The sequence below is a fragment of the Anser brachyrhynchus genome, assembly GCF_964034855.1.
Source record: "Anser brachyrhynchus genome assembly, chromosome: 1".
In the NCBI taxonomy this organism is placed as follows: Eukaryota; Metazoa; Chordata; class Aves; order Anseriformes; family Anatidae; genus Anser; species Anser brachyrhynchus.
Window position 1 is genome coordinate 153,333,515 of NC_137694.1, and position 12,565 is coordinate 153,346,079.

Below are 12,565 nucleotides of genomic sequence, written 5' to 3' on the forward strand. Positions count from 1 at the left end.
TCAGAAACAAATTCTACAAATGCCAAGATTTTTAGTTATGCAAGAGTGCTGAATATTACAAAAGCAAAGAGCATCATCAAGAAGATACTTGCACACCCTGTCTCTAACCCTTCCATAACTGACAAACGGGTGATGGATGAGGTACAGGCTACATAACTCAGCTACCTCTTTCCACTAAGGTGGCTTATTTTCTGCTATGGTCAGCAAAGAAAAACAGAGGGAGACCTTATCTACCAAACATAAGTGTTAAGATGACTACTTCTTTACAAAGTTGTATTTCTTGCTCCAAAGCATCTGGAGTAACTCCAACTCTTTAATAAAAGAATCTGCAAAGGGAGGATACACATATGTCACCCAAATGCAAAATGTGAGAGGAAAGTGTTTAATTAGCATCCCCTTTACTGCCAAAGTCAAAGCTCATCTATTCCACTTCAACACTTTTACCTGGCAGAAAAAAGAAAAAAATAAATAAATAAAAAAGCTTCTCCCAGGTCAGACACTGAATCATCTTTGAAAATCAATAGGTCCTAAGAAAACAAACAATCCTACCCCACCCCCTCCACAAAAGGTTCATCTGATCTGTAAGGTCTTTGGAGTTGTGTAGGAGTATCCCAATCAACACCCTGATGTCATGCATTTACTCACCATTGCTTTTTCTCTGTACAATCTATCAATGTTAATGTCAAAAAATGATATATATATATACACATACGTATACATCTACATATATACATAGATTTGACTACCTTGCATAACATACAAGTATCATAACATCATTTGTAAATGTGACAACTTTCAGGGACATTACAAAATTACTACATCTCCCTTCTGCTAAGCAACAAAACACTGAAATCCTCTTAAATCATTTCTTCCCATGCAACAAAAGAATCAAAGAAAAACACCAAAAATGTGATGAAACACATTTCATTATCCATGAGGTACTTGCAATGCAAGTTAACACACTATAGAACAGTACAGTCTTGAGATATGTAAGATAATTTTCACTCTATCTCAAACCCTTGGCTAGATTCAAGGCTAGTACAATTTTGTCTTCTGCAATTTCAAATAATTCCCACAAACTGCACAAAGTGCTTGCCAGTATGTGACCTTCAAAGATATTACAGAGACTGAGACATAATAATTTCCTTGCTATTTTCCAGTCTCTTAGCTGAAATAGAATAAAAATTTTGTAATCAGTTTCAAAAAGACGGTAAGTCTCCAGTCTCTGGTACTCTCTAAATCTTAACTTTTACCACAGGAAGAAAGCAATGCAAAGAACTTTATATGGCAAAGATCCTAACGTTCTTTCACTCAAGACATCATTGAAAGTCCTTGAAAACACCACAGAAAGGGAATCAATGAACCGCTGATAAAATTCTTCAGTCATCCTCCCAGCCCCAGGGGAAGTTCCCTTTCTCACTGCAGAATATCCCATATTCTGCAGGTCTCTCAAACAAGTCCTGTTTCTCATTTGCCAAAGCTTGAAAACCTGCATGTAGTTCTTTTAAAAAGCTGCTGAACAAGAAGAATGATTTATTCCTAAAAGAGCTTTTTTTTATCTTTCCTGAGCTACCTGTAATTTGCCAGCAGGCCCTCACCAGGCCTACCCCCAGCTGTGATGGCATAGCCCTACTATGTCCCTCTTTGTTCTCCTTGCTTTATATCCCACAAATAACAAAGAGAAGCTGCACAGCTTTTTATCATCAAGGACTTTGTAAATTTAGTTTTATCCTTCATTTGCTTTTAAGTTTCCCCTGAATTCCACATATTCCATATTTCTCAGGCAGCTATGGAGATTACTCAAAGGAGTAAATACTAATGTATTCCCCAAAAGGAATATGGAAAGGCCACCAGGATCTCCTTAGAAAGCCTCCACTTTTCTCCCAGGAATCATAAAATTCTGAATCTATTTCTTCCATAAAACAATGTTTTCTTCTTCTAACTGGAGTTGTATGACTGAGAAACCATTTGAGGGGCTACCAGTAACCCATTCAGAAATCAGTATCTCTATATTAGTCTAAGAAGAAGTCAAAGAAAATGTTTGTCCTTTGGCAAAATTTTCTCAATTTTTGCTCAATTTTCACTCAATTTCCCACTACAGAACTCAAAGCTTTTATTGTTTGATTGGGATAGCCACATTTTTCCTGTTGACTGACTCCACATCTCTAAAGGTAAGATGTTTCTCCACTGGTCCATACAGATTAAAAACTGTGATTTCTATCAAAAATATCTGTAATTTGTTCATAAAAAAGGGCATACCTTTAAAAGCCCTTGATCCTCCACTTATTAACAGGTTTCAGCTTCTAAGTTGCTCCATAAAATACAATCAAGTGTTTTCGTCCAAGTTTTTACACGTACTTAAAAGTCCCAGACTATATGCTAAAATTGTCTATGTTAATAAACTTTCTGATCATCATTCTTGTGCTTTGGAACACTTTCTGATTTTGATCACTTCATTACTGACCCCAAACAGAACTGATCAATGCATTCCACCAGGAGACATTTTCTTTGAAAATGTGTTTGATGAGCACAAACTCTTTCATAAATGCTATCTTTGGTTCAAGAAAATATTGTGAAATAGAAGGCAGGATCTGAAGGGATAAAGCCACTGACAGTTGATTCCACGTATGTCTCCCTTAAACACAAAGACCTCAGGAGTAAGGGTGTTCCCAGGAGTTTTATCCCAAAGCTGTTTTCTAGCAGAAAGCTTTTCTGTCCACAAACTGAGAATCCTGCTATGGAGACATAAGACCGGGAACAAGAATTTAAAGCAAAATTATTTTCTCCAACCATAACCCAAGGTTCTCCTTGTTCCTGGGCACCTTACACAAACTTAATATAAATATAAAAATTAGAAAAAAAACTTATGTAATTCCTTATTAACTTGACTGAGCAACTGAACCCCTAAGACAGACTGCAGCTCAGGTATTCTCTAATACAAGTGCCTGTCATTCACACACGTCCCTCTTTCTGGTCCCCTTTGTTCAAGATAGTGAGATATTTTCCTGTTGCAAGAACTGCAAAAACATTATGCAGTTCAAATGTCTGCAGGCCATCTTTAACTACTATGTCCTTATTTTTCACTATTTAAAAAAAAAACTCTGCTTTCTTATTTATGGTTCTTTTACTGCACAACTCAAATCTTACCTTTGTCTAAAGATTGTGCCATAATCTGTTTGCCAGCTTGATGTTTCAGAGGTTTCCACATTAGTAATTGTAGCAAGTGCTTCCACCCTCTTTCTTTTCATCCCCTCTCCTTTCCTCTTGTAATTAATCAGACCTTCTTCTGCAGACTTTTTTAACGCTCATGCACCATGCTCCTGGAATATCCTGTCTCTCTGTCTTTCCACTCTGCTTAACACATACACAATTCGGTATCAGCAAAGGATTACATGCCTTTTTCCCTCCCTGAAAGATGAAATGACCTTGCCATTCAAAATGTGATCCTGCGCAGGACATCTCCAGCTGCTGTCTCCAGGGTATAAGGCAGAACCCTGTGATTGAAAACTAAACTCTCCCTAATATGCCATGCCCCCCCTTTAGGCCTATGAATTGGTCACATGCTTTTTTCTCAATATCTTAATTTCTCATGCTTGAGAAATACAAGTGTGTATTTCTTCAACCTTAAGGGTTTGCATCTTGGGACTGCTGTATACTAAAGACTATCAAGACTATATGAACTTCTACTGTTTGTGGCTTGACCACATTTGCCTAACTAGTTAAAGATGACTTTCACACATATCTTTGCTCAGAAACCAAATCCCCATTCCCTTCTCTTTATCTTTCTCCTTCACTTCATTATTGAGCAGCCCCATAACAGACAAAACAGCTAAGTGACCCATGTTAGATAAGCGCCAGTTTCAGCTGGCTCCAAAAGCGATCCACTGCCACTGGCCTGGGCAAAGCCAGTAAGCAATGTTGTTTGTACCTCTGTGAGAGCCTATTTAGGGAAAAACCTGCTGTGCAACAGCAACTGGGAGAGCGAAGACTGAGACCCAGCCCTGCAGCCCCCAAGGTCAGTGCAGCAGGAGGGCAGGAGGTGCTCCAGGCAGGCAGCAGCAGTTCCCCTGCGGCCTGTGGAGAGGCCCCTGGTGGAGCAGGCTGTCCCCCTGCAGCCCATGGGTCCCACACGGAGCAGATCTCCACGCTGCAGCCCGTGGAGGAGCCCCCGGTGGAGCAGGTGGATGTGGCCTGGAGGAGGCTGCGGCCCATAGAGAGCCCCCGCAGGAGCAGGCCCCGGGCCGGAGCTGCAGCCCGTGGAGAGGAGCCCACGCAGGAGCAGGGGTCTGGGGGGAGCTGCTGCCCGTGGGGGACCCGTGCTGGAGCAGTTTGTTCCTGATGGATGGACCCCGTGGTACGGAGCCATGTGGGAGCAGTGCTTGAAGAGCTGCAAAGTGGTAGAGACGAAGCATTAAGGATTGACCCCAGCCCCACTTCCCTGTTCCCCTGTGCTGCTCAGGGGGAGAATGTAGAGGAGGGTGGATGGGGGAAGCTGTTTTTAGTATGCTTCTAGTTTCTCACTGTTCTAGTCTGCTAGTGATAGGCAATAAATTATATTAATCTCCCTATGCTGAGTCTGTTTTGCCCATGACAATAAATGTTGAGTGATCTCCCTGTCCTTATCTTAACCTCTGAGCCCTTCTCATCTTATTTTCTCCCCCTTTCTCTTTGAGGAGGGGGAGTGAGGGAGCAGTTGTGGTGGAGCTCAACTGCCTAGCTGAGTAAAACCACCACAATTGTTTAAACTCCAACAGCTGTGCCTGAAATCATCCTGAAGGGAGAACTAAGAAAGAAAAAGAGATGAGATGATGCCTCTTTCCCCACCATGCAGATTCACACAGAGTGGCTGAGATTGGAAGGAACGGAATTTCCTATATTTTAGTTCGCGTTTATTTCCCCTTGTTCTGTCACTGGTCACAGCTAAGCCAGTCTGGCTCCAACTTCTTTGCTCTCCCCCATCAGATATTTGTGCACATTGTTAACATCCCCCCGAGCCATCTTTTCTCCAGGTTGAACAGTCCCACTTCTCTCAGTCTTGCATGACAGATGCTCCAGTCCCTTCATCATCTTCACCGTACTTCACTAGACTCAAATGTGTATGTCCATTTCTCTCTTGTACTGAGAAGCTCAGACGTGGACCCAAATCTCCAAGTGTGTCTCACCAGTGCTGAGTAAAGGGGAAGGCTCACCTCCCTTGACCTGCTGGCAAGACTCTGCCTAACATAACCCAGGATACTATTGTCTTTTTTTACCACAAGGGCACATTGCTTGCACATGCTCAAATTGTTGATGACCAGGACCCTTAGGTCTTTCTCTGCCAAACTGCTTTTCAGCCAGTCAGCCCCCATTCTGCACTGGTGCCTGGAGTTATTCCTCCCCAGGTGTGGGTTTTGACATTTGCCTTTGGTGAATTTCATGATGTTCTGGTTAACCCATTTCTCCAGCCAGTTGAGGTCTCTCTGAATGGCAGCACAACCATCTAGTTTACTAGCTATTCCTCCCACTTCTGTTTCACCCGCATACTTGCTAAGGGTGTTCTCTTTCCCACTGTCCAGACCAGTAAAGAGTATAATAAAGAGTATTGGCACCAGCCTTGACCCCTAGGCTATGCCACTAGTGACTGGTGTCCAGTGGACTCCATAGGATTGATCATAACCAGAGCCCAGCAATTCAGTCTATTTTTTAATCCACTTCCCTATCCACTCATTTAACCTTCATCAACTTTTCTGTGAGATTATGTCAGACATATGTGAGGTTATGTGAGTTATGTGACGTTATGTTTCCCCTTCATAAATCCATGTTGACTAATCCCAATTACCTTCTTCTCTTCTATATGTTTGAAAATTGTTTCCAGATTAGTTGTTTTATCAGTTTCACTAGGTGAGGCTGACCAGCTTGTAGTTCCCTGAGTCCTTCCTGAGTATAGTGTTGTTTGCTTTCTTCCCATCCTCAGGAACTCTTCTGAACACTGTGAGCTTTCAGAGGTACTTGAGAGTAGACTTGCAATGACACTAGCCAGCTCCCTTGGCACTTGTGGGTGTACCCAATTGTATCCCATGAATTTGAGTATGTCTAGTTTGTTTAAGTGGTCTGGGGATGAGCCTTCATTGCCCCAGATTTTACCACTGGTCTCAGGGACCTAGGATTGCTGAAGGCCAATTTCACACTGCTGTGACTGAATCAAAGAAGGCATGGAGTATTTCAGACTTTCTATGCTCTTTGCTACTAGGTACCTTTCCCCATTCAGCAGCAGGCCTGCATTTACTCTAGTCTTCCCTTTTTTTGCCTTACATGTAGCTGTAGAAGCCCTTCTTATTGTCCTTCACATCCCTTGCCAGATTCATCTCCAGGTGGGCTTTATTCTGCACCTGAAAATGTCTTCTCAATAAAACTGAGAATATGTCAGTTTCAAGAGACTTTTAACAGTAAACGTTCCATCAGACAAGTTGGCTGCCAATACATTTGTAATTATATAATGACAGCGTTCCCAGGCCCCAAGACCTGTCAGTGTAACGTGGCTTCATCCATACCATCAAGGTCTCCTAATCTTCAGAAAAAAAGATTACCATATGACGTAAATCGTGTATTCCAAGTGATTCACTGGGATAACACCAAAAATATGCCTGGGAATTGTTCTTGATGGCAATGGTAATACTAAGCAAAAGTGTGGCAGAGAATATTCTAACATCACAACAGAATGTGTGAAAGGTTTACAGTGCCTGGAAACATTTCCTGGCATCGTTTAATCTCTAGTTCTAGCATAGCTTTTCGTGACTCGATGTGACACAATAAGTACCTTAAGGTATTATATCACCAAAGTGATATTCACGGGATTCGTACCGAGTTGCATCATAGCAGACACAAGACTACTCAACATTTCATTAAAAATGAGTTAGAGTATGTCTGTATATGTTCCTCTGGTTTGGTTACAGTTCCCAGTTAGGATGATTTTTTTATTCTATAGGGTTTTCTTCGAGTCCCTTTGAACCTACTGGGAGGCACTGTATGAAATCTATTAACCCTCATTGATAAAGGTTTATGATTACAAGTAAAAGGAGGTGTTTATCAACACTACACACCTATACTAAGGCTGAAGCAAGGATTCTTACCCCAGCATACAGATTGTCATGCTCACCACTTAAGATATTTACTTGAGTTACCTCTAGTTTTGGCCTTGCATACCTGTCCTGGTCCAAGGTTTGCTCTAAGCTGTGTAAGATCACAAAATTTTCTACAGAAAGAAAAAGACAGATACCTGCTTTTATATATATATATATATATATATATATATATATATATTTACCATTAGTTTAAGTGTTGAAGGTAGAGAGGTGCTAGCCTTTTATGCTGTGTTTGGATCTTCTAGTATAGCCAGTGAGCTCTTGGTAAAAGATGACAGCACTGACTGAATATTCTAACACGTTCAAACAAACTCATGGCATTCAAAGCTGTAGCACAGACAATAAAAACATACACACACAAAAATACCATGTCCTCCTGAGTTAAGAATCTTTCAAATAAAAACTGCAAGGGTTGAGCTATCTGTTACTGTGTGCCCTGCATGACCTTTTGGAAAATCAAATGTGGCACTGAGGAAATGTGAGCATAAGTGCCAAGCTGGACCTGGCATATCTAAAGAGGTACACATTACTTCTGCCTATGGGTCAGCCACAGATCTGCTGTAATTTCAGCTCTGTCTCAGCTTCATCTCCTCTGCTTCACAAGCAGTAACAAGAGTGAACAAGAGCAAGAGTAATTTTCTCTGCATCCCCTGTGTGGTTCTTCCAGAGCATCAGAGCATTTGGAAGGCAAACTTCAGTATGCATCCAGATTGCTTCAGCTGGTAACAGCATGCATTTTAAAATTATGAAACAAAGACATGGCTCCATTCCTGTGAAACACGGATGGCACACTGCTGATACTTGTTCATCTCCAGCACCTATGTGTATTATGATATGTGATGGCATTTTCTTGAAGAAACCTATTTATTTATGTAAAGAGTAAATTCTAATTCCTTGTTATTTTTATTCAAATAGACTTCAAATTATTTTACACATGTTAATAATAATTATTAATATTTTAATATTGTACATTTTTACAACTATCATCTACAACTAACTATCATCTTCAAAATATGATGAGACTTACTATCTGAGAGTTAAGGTTGGTTAGGTTAGAATTAGTCGAAATAGGCATTAGGAATTTTGATTCCATATTCCCCCTTGCACATAACCTACAGAGCTTTTTATTGCTTTAGGTCACACACTTATTATTTCCAAAGTCTTTCAAGACAGCATATTAAAGGTCATTCCTGGGTATAAAGTTATGAGTGAGGACAGAATAGAAAGAAAATATTTTTAACTGATGAGCAGACCTGGTTTGCTCAAGGGAAAAAAAATAAATACCAAGAAGGATAAAAAAAAAATGATCAAGAATGATATCTTTGTCACTACTCCATGTACGCAAGATAATTCAAACTATCTCATAAGATAAATGCTTCCTAGCTGCACTTCTGTGGCTCAACAGAAACATCATTCCTTCCTCACTTGCAGATGTATAATACAACCCTTTTATTTTCATTAAAGTTGAAGAAATAATATGGAAGAACTTTCGTCCTTTAGATGTTGCATAGATACACAGAGAACATACATTTACCTAGATCTAAGCACTGCAGGGCTTCTATTTATGAGAACTTGTGCAAAAGAAAGAAAGTGCTTGCTTTTTAAACTCAGTGAGGGCTAACGAAACCTATCCTGTCCTCAGGAAAAGCCAAAAATTGTTCTTTCCATACTCTTCCAAGAGAATAGGGAGGGAGGGTCTCTCTTCCAGGATTAACAGTTTGAGGAAGTGATCTGTTTAGAGGCACGAGGTAGCCAGAAATCCCTTTTAGTTTTAACCACTTGTCTGAAAGATATAACCTTTCCCCCAAGCTCTCCTACGACAGAACATTTTCTTTTTTCCCTCATTTAGACAAGCAGACTATCACTCACCCACAGAAGCACTTCTGGGTTTCCTGGTGTTGGTGTAAACTCTAGACATATCTCAATCCCACAAATGAAAGGGAAGCCTTTAGCTACCACAGCCACACATCATTTCAGCAAAAAATAAAAAAATAATTTAAAAAAATGTTAATAATAATAATGATTAAAAAAAAGAGAGATACAGAGAGGACCATGGTATGCGCCAACAGGTAAGTGCAGTTGCAGGCAAGGCTAACACCATGGGATGAGTTTCTGCAGTGAAGTCCAACATGTTAGGAAATCTTACTCGTTTTCCACTCACAAACTCTTTCCTGATGTCTTTATCATAACAAATCACAGCATATCATAATTTTCTTGCCTGGTTACATGAATTAACTATGAGCAAATGTACTGTGACTGAGCAGCCAGAACAGCAGCATGAAGACAAAGTCAGTGGTGAATCAGATGCACCTTCATTCTTACAAAAAATTCTGTATTTCTAAAATGCCCTCCTTCAAAGGATCATAATATCACACAACATCCTTGGAAATTAAAAATGGTAGAACACCTTGTTTAGAGGAAAACAACAATTTGATGTTGGGTTGGAGATTCTTGCTACCCCAAGATTATCCTTGTAAACTCACCTGCAAAACCATGACCGTTTCTGCAGTTTAATGACTTTTTTTTCCACCTGAACATTACAAACCATCTTCAGTTAAAGAAATCTATCCTATATCATTTCCTCATCTGTGGTTTGCTCTGAATCTAATTAAAAATATGAGAGATACTAGAAACAGTGAGTCTGTCCTCTCAGATTATCATGTTCTCTATGGGAGTCACTGCTATATCTGTATTCAGGGCAGTTACACACAGAATCTGCAATGTTCAGTAGCTCTTCCATGTGCCAGTATACAATTGTGCGTTAAGGCCAATTAAGAAGGAAAGCTACAAAAATATTATATATATATATATAATTTTGCAGACTTTCATACAATGCTAATTATAATTTTCCTAGGGAGTTCTGCACTCAGAGTAATGAAGCTATATCAAATAATTAGCAAAAGAGTTTGTGGTGGTTTTTTGTTTGTTTGTTTCACCAGATGATGCAGAACCCATTTTTCCTTTGCGGAGGTTTGGTACAACCTTTCAGAATATCCTGTCTGAAAGTAATCTCCTGAACTTTACTAGTTTCTACTTGAAAATATTTCACAGTCCTTTAACACACTGCACATAACAGATTCACACCATTCTAACTAGCTGCACTTGCAGTTTACATGGGTGCACAAGTTGTCCAGTCCCAGAAAAGATTCTGCCATGATACGGATAAAAATGTTCTGCTGTGGCCATTCCCCTTTCGCAGGTCCAAAGCATATGTGCTGTCAAATGTTAAGCCAAAGGGGAATTATGGCTACAAGGACACTGATGTGCCTTCCTGTCCCAGCCCATCTGCTTTGATTCCTTTGTAAAATGAAGGGATTAGTTTGGACTGTCTATTTACTATGATAGGATAATAGGCTTGCTTGTGGCAAAGAAGGAAAAGACTCCATTAGCATGTATACGCAAGCCTGAGTTGCTCTAACTTATTTAAGATGAAGAGTTAATATTCATACAAGCTATTCTGTCATTGATAGTGGTGTGTTTTCATGCAATCTGACATTACTGGAGGGCAAAGGCATCTCTATCAGCCTATGGAAACATTATATATAGTACACATTCTTATATTTCCCTTTTACTATTTTGCCGACTGTATAATAAAAATAATTTTCAATTCCATCCTATATGACATGTTAAAAAAATGTTATCATGCATAAAATCTATTTGGCATTGGGAATCCTAACTCACCATGATCACCTCTGGTAGTTATTTCTAGTTATTTCTCTCAATTGACTGATTGTAATGACAGCAGGACATTCACAATTAATTTAATTCCTGTACTGCATTTCTTGGGGGGGGGGAGGGGGAGGAGGAGAAGGAGAGTTGGGGAGAGAGACAGAGAGAGAGAGGAGAGAGATGGAGAGAGAGAGAGACTTTGCTAACGAATTTCTTGTTTCTCACCTGCTCTTATGAGAAGCACTTGAGAACACTCAGCAGGATTTCCTAGAAACATGGGACAGGGTCTATCTTAGGACCTGGCTGCTTCCAACACAGTACGGCAAACTTTATCCTCTCAGCTTCAAATGATGCAGCAATTTCCAGCTTCTCTGTGGTTTGCTCTTGTGAAGACTTGTTAACCACTGGCCTTGGGAATCTCTTGAATGAAACTTCACACTTTCACTTTACAAAATAAGATATGGCTGGAAATTTTGGGAGAGATCTTCCTACAGGCTAATTACATGTTTATCTTTCATATGACTTGATAATTCAGAAAATCAATCTAAGAGTTCTGTATGTATTGTTTATTGTTTGTTTTTTATAACAATCCTATATCCGCAGTTAACCCACTCTGAATGTCTACAAACTTTATGGTAGTTCCTGGTCTCCATCATTATCTCCTTTGATATGTTCTTCTTATGGCTCCAGATTTACACACAGGCAGCTCAGGCAAACTAGTATAACTCAGGAGAAGCCAACAGATTTGATCCGAATTGAATCCCACTCTAAATTTCTCACTCATTAATGTAGCTTGATATACTCTCCAAAATATGGTTTATCTTTTCCTAGATGAATGGTATCTATGTGTTTCTAAACAGAATGCCTTTCCCCAAAAGGAAAAATCCAAAACACCCTTACTTTCCAGCATAACGCCTATTTCTTCACTTCATTGCAATTCACATGCAACATGGCCAGTGACAGGACAAGGGGTAATGGGTATAAATTGAACCACAGGAGGTTTCATTGCCATATGAGGAAGAACTTCTTTACGATTCAGGTGACAGAGTACTGGACCTGGCTGCCCAGAGAGGTTGTGGAGTCTCCTTCTTTGGAGATATTCAAAACCCACCTGGATGTGATCCTGTGTAACATGCTCTAAGTGATCCTGCTTGAGCAGGGGGGTTGGACTAGATGATCTCTGGAGGTCCCTTCCAACCTCAACCATTTGTGATCCTGTGATTCACGACTCTGTAGCAAACTGTACTGTGTGCATATTCATTCTAACTTTTTATCAGCCTGAACTATATATCCAGTTCTTCCTCCAGTGTATAATAGTACTGGAAAGATTAAATATTGATTTTCTCATTTTACTTTAAATTATTTGGGGGGGGGGGGGACGGACGACTGCATTCTTTTGAAATCATGGCTTTCAATATACCACAGGAGATTTTATTCAGATCTATTTTGTTACCATGTCTTACAGTATGAAAACACTGTGGACGTTGAACAGCATAGTCTTTACATTGGTTTGTTCACCATGTAGGAAGAGAAGTCAGAAATAATCTGCTAATCAAATTGCATGGCTTTCGATCATTGCATTATGTGCTTCGATTTTTCATAGTGTTCTACTACAAGTCAAAAAATACTGCAGTTAAAGGTGTGTGAACACCTTTACTTGATAATTGAATCAGGGTATGTATGACATACGTAACTCAGTGTAACCTCACAACGGTCCTCATATCCTAGTGTGCACCAGTTTTATTCAAAGAGCATGCCTTAGAATAAAAGGATCT